This window comes from Podarcis erhardii (assembly GCF_964252035.2).
Source record: "Podarcis erhardii genome assembly, chromosome: 14".
In the NCBI taxonomy this organism is placed as follows: Eukaryota; Metazoa; Chordata; class Lepidosauria; order Squamata; family Lacertidae; genus Podarcis; species Podarcis erhardii.
The window spans coordinates 27,765,031-27,770,652 of NC_138503.1; positions in this window are offsets into that span (position 1 = coordinate 27,765,031).

Genomic DNA, 5,622 nt, shown 5'->3' on the forward strand with positions numbered 1-5,622 from the left:
GCCAGCGTGAAAGGCAGTTGTCTGGATTGGGAGGGAGGTCAGCATGGGGAGGGGAGGGGGCTTGAACACTTTGTTCCCTGCTGTGGTCCCAATCTGGATCCCTCTACACACACACACACACACCGGGTTCTGGCCCTTTCTCTTCTCTCTTGCAACTGTATGCAAGAAGGAGGAGAAGGGAACGTCTCCTGCAGAGTCACCATTGCAATGGGAAAGGACAGTGGGGAAAGCTCAGCTGAGCAGACTCCTTCGAGGCAGAAGAACATGTTCAGTTCAGGGTGAGGAACAGCAGTGGCACTGGCTCGGGATGCTTTTGCCAGCTGCATAGCACAACCCACCCCAGAATTCCTTGCAATGCCACAGAAGACACTCCCAGCTCACACATGCATGCCTGGCTCATTTGAGCGTGCGCACCCCCCCCCCAATATTGCCACTCTAAGGCCCTGCTCTCTGTGTCTCAAAATCTGCTTTATGATGCCTGCAGGGCCAGCAGCACATTGTACCCATTTCTTGAGCAGATTTTGAGAAGCCCCTGCCCCCTGCTTTCCTGGAGTAGGCTGCATTTCCACCACCGTCAAAGAGTAGTTGAGAAGAGCTCCATCAACTTGGTGCCACGGGCTCCCTATTTCCTATCCTTTCCTGGGAGAGAAAATATCCCCCTTCCTTCTTCCAGGAAGCGCTCCTCCAAGGGGCAGGCGATGATTCCAGCTGCTACCTGCTATCCCAGGCAGGCTTGGACTGGCAAAAGGAATGAAGAAATGCCAGAGGAGGAGGTGGAGGAGGGCAGTGTCTGTTTGTTGAGGCCTGGAAAGCAGGAGCTGCCTAGGGGCGAGCCAGGACAACCTTTCTTCTTCCTCCTCCTCCTCCTCCTCCTCTACCAGTGTTTGACAAACATAGCTGCCCTCATTTTAAGTTAATAAACAAGAGATTCTTGCTCAGTGAGTGTAATCCTTGTAATAAACAAAAATCTGCCCTTATTCCCTTATGGGGGACACAAGAGCCTTTACAGAGTCCTTTGTAGGTTCTCCATCGGTTGGAGAAAATAACAGAGGCCAACCAGAGAATACTGAGAAGCAAAGCAGCTCGTAAGCCTGATCTTTATTGAACTGTTGCAACAGGGTGCCCCCTTCACACGCAGGAGGAGGAGGAGGACCCAGAACAAAGGTGTGCCTGCCCTTATATAGACATTTTAAATTGTCTGCCCTGGAGTCCAAGGCAACCCCCAGATACATCATACCTACATCACAGAAAGGGCAGTCTACAACAGAAATGTGAGCGTGTTGTTTATCTCCTGTCTGGCAGACCTGTTAATGGTCACTTGATTGGATACCCTGGGGAGCCTGGCCAGTCTTTTGTAATGACAAATACTTAGTTCCTGAGCCAGGTCACAGGCTCACCCTATTCATACACAGACATACCCTTAAGACAGGATTTGTGAATGAAAAGACAATGGGGAGGCTTTTCCATTTCCTTCGACCTTGCAGAGAAATATTTGAGGTCAATTTGGGAGTCAAAATGGTTTCAGGGCTGTTTTCCTGTGCTGCTTCAGACATGTGGTTTATATATTTATGTATGTGTTTGCTTGGTACATTTATGAACATTTATTATACAAGATCTTAACTTTTTTTATTTCATCCTGAAGCCACTGTCTCGTGTGGGCTTGGCTGGCAATGGTGCCCCCACCACCCAAGCTGCTTTCTGGGCAGGTTAGTTCCACATTTCCCCCACCACCACCCAAAAACAATTTCATCTTTCCAGCTTATCTGCTTCTATTTGCCCAGCACTGGCATCACATACTGGGTAAGACACTGGGAGGCAAATCGGGAAAGTGCCTGGTTCAAGTCTTTCCTTAGCTGTGACAGCACCAAGTGGCCTGGGCCAAACCACCCCTCCCACCTTGCAGCCTCAGCCTTCCTTTCTGTAATACAGGGGAAATAGAGATGGATAGCAAGTGATGGCAGCAAGGTACTGGATGTGAAACGCTTTGAACATTTGAAAGTGCCATATAAATGCAAAATACTTTTTAAATAGACTTTTTAAGCGCAAATGCCCCCTAAAGTGGTTCACAACCATTTACAATACAAATCCATGAATCCCAAAATAAAATAAACATTTAAAGTATTCAAAGTGCACATTACCAGCATAATATACAATTAAAATTTACTAATCAGCCCCCCTCAAAATACTGTATTTTTGAAAAACCGAGGTTTTAAGAGCTGTTTAAAATCAAATTATTATTTCCCTGTGCCCCTTCCCACCTGCTCAAAATGTAAAAATGTTCAAAGTGTGTTTTAGCCCCCCCTACATTTTTAAGCGCACTTCCTTCCTCTGCCAACATTAATTTTCTTCGCCACCAGAGGGAGCCAGCACCTCACCATTCAAAATATCCCTCCTTGAGAGAGAATTCATGTGACTCAGTCAGCAGATGTATGAGTAATTGGAAGGAGATTTCGCTTCCAACCACTCACTTAATATAAAGCGTGCAATCCAGGGATTTTCACAGCTACTTTCACAGCATAAGAAGCAATTCTTCTGCAGAAGCAGATTGTGATTCCCCACCCCACCCCCAAAAAAGCAGGGGGTGCAGAAAAGTGCCTTATTCCAGGTCAGACAGTCCATCTTGTCTGCCACTTTTACCTGTTCTTCCCATATTCCCATTGCAAGCAGCTGCCAGGGCTGGACTTTGATGGGTGCTGCTAGTACAAATCAGATTCGGTCCAGCTGTGCCAAACTTTCCAAGGTAGTACCAACATCTCCATTTGTGAGCACAGAACAAAGCGGGAGCCTTCTCTGCTTTTTGGTCAAGTTAGCCAACCTTGACCACAGTCTCTTCCGGCCAAGGGATCCATCCTGCCCTGCCTTCTTAGTTCAGAGGCCTCATATACCATGGCAGAAAAACCACATAGGAGGTCCCACATGTGGGTCATAGGAGTAGTCAGGAAGGCACCCCCCAATCAACTAAATAAAGAAAATACTTAACTAAAAGTAGAAATTGTAGAAAGATTTTTCTGGACACGGGGTCAAAAGAAAGTATAGTCGTATCATGGAAGTCCAATGGAATCTGTTCCGGAAGTCCGTTCAACTTCCAAAACCAAAGTGCAGCTTCTGATTGGCTGCAGGAAGCTCCTGCAGCCAATCACAAGCTGCGGAAGCCCCATTGGACGTCTGGGTTCCAAAGAACGTTCACAAACCAGAACACACACTCACGGGTTTGCGGCATTCGGGAGCCAAAACGTCCAAGTACCAAGGCGTTTGGGATCCAAGGTCCAACTGTAATTTAAAACAACTGTTGTTAAGACATTTCATTCTGAATCTGCGAGATAGAGCCAGACAGAGGACGCTGGCAGGTGGGTGTCCTGCCCCCTTCTAACATAAATCCCAGCTACGCCCATGGGACTGGCAGCTGTTTGTTCTGTAATTAAATTGGTGTTAGAGTTAGATTCAATATCCCCCACTAAGAATCCTGTGACTCTGGAGGTAAGAAGAGGTTCAATGGCCTTGACAAACTTAACTTGGATTTCACAATCTCTTTGGGAGAATGGTCCTTTGCATCACCAAAAAGATGGTCAAGTACAGGTGATGTGTTGCCACAGAAACTGAATAGCTGGAGATTCTTCTGGAAGGGGAAGCATATTTTTCTTCTTCCCTCAATCCCCTTTCTGGAGGCGATGTCATCAAGATGCCTCCTGTTTGCAGGGCAGCCTTGAAACTGGGCCTGAGAGACACACAACAAGAGGCTTGACTTGCTCTTGATAAGAAACCTTGCTCGCCCCCAAGAAACCTAATGGGAGCAGGATCCACTGGAGTGTTGACACTGTGAACCTTCCATCCTATGCTGAGCTTGTATAAATGGGTATATAAACTTCAAATCACAGAAATCTGCGTTTCTGTCCAGAAGTCTGTTGGGTCGTATGCAAAGCCTACCTCACCTGTGGCCTTGCTGGCTGCTAGCTGTAGGAGAGAGAGAAAAGGGGGAGCTTGCAAGAGAATGCAAAACCCACAGACATTTTACAGGGTCCAGACCTCGCCGTTTCCATGCAGACTTCTCTGCAGGCTGCCTTTCATTGCAAAGAAAATAGTGGGCGGCTGGGCAAAGGGGTGGTGGAGGAGAGCTGGCCTAATCTTTGCTTTCGCTTGCTTTTTTAAAAAAAGAATTAAATAAAAATAAAACGAAGGCATCCACCCACCATATTCAGGAGAGCAACTCAGCAACATGGGCACAGAAAGCAGGGGCTCGGGGACTTTGGCTTCTCTGGCTGAGGTTCTCTCTTTATTATCAATTGCCCACAAGGGACCGATTGCATCCCTACACAAATACTCCTGCTAAACCACATTTCCCGGCAGATTTATATGCCGTTTTTATGATGGGCCTGTGCAATATGCTGACTCCTCTGTTTGCAGGGAGGGGGCAGAAAATCATTCGGAGGAGACATTTATTTTATGGCAAAATCAGCCATGAGTAAAAAAAAGGGGGGGGTTGCATGGGTACATGTATATCGAATAAACTGAAAATGAAAAGCGTGCAAGGGGGAATGTGGTACAACCCGAACCTGCCCATCATGCTCCATTTGCCACACCAAGGGATACATGACTTCTGCTAATGGGCACATCCTTGTTGGTTCGCAGTAGCTCTGCTTGGCAGGGCCTCCTTGGAGTGGAATGAAGGTGGAATATCTACTGACAACCAGAGAGAGAGAGATGGGCTTTTTAAGAACATAAGGAAAGCCCTGGTGGATTGGTCCAAACGCCCATTATTGTAACTCGCTCTACATGGGGCTGCCCTTGAAGCTGTCCCAGAAACTCCAGCGGGTGCAGAATGCTGCGGCGAGACTCCTTACGGGGTCCTCACTGCGGGATCACATTCACCCAGTGCTATACCACCTGCACTGGCTCCCGGTGGAGTACAGGATCAGGTTTAAGGTGCTGGTTTTAACCTTTAAAGCCCTATACAGTCTAGGAACCTGGTACCTACAGGACCACCTCTCCTGGTATGTCCCACGGAGGACCTTACGGTCTTCAAACAAAAACATCTTGGAGGTCCCAGGCCACAGGGAGGTTAGGCTGGCCTCAACCAGAGCCAGGGCTTTTTCGGCTGTGGCCCCGATCTGGTGGAACGCTCTGCCACAAGAGACTAGGGCCCTGCGGGACTTGACATCCTTCCGCAGGGCCTGCAAGACAGAGCTGTTCCACCAGGCCTTTGGCCAAGGCACAGTCTGACCCCCTCCTTTGGTAATCCTCATAGAACTCTAGCCCAATGGTTGCCATTAATTTGATTTTGAATTGATTTTAGAATGAATTGATTTTAGAATGAATTGATTTTAGAATGCATTTCAATTAATTTGATTGTGATTTTATGTAAGCTGTGTTACTTTTATTGTTGTTAGCTGCTCTGAGCCCGGCTTCGGCTGGGGAGGGCGGGATATAAATTATTATTATTATTATTATTATTATTATTATTATTATTATTATTATTATTTAGTTCAGCATCCTGTTCTTTCAGTGGCCAACCAGATGCCCCAATGGGAAGCCTGCAGGAAGGACCTGAGCACAAGGGCACTCTCCCCTTTGTGCTCCTCTGCAACTGGTGTTCAGAAACAGACTACCGCCAACAGTAGAGGGAGA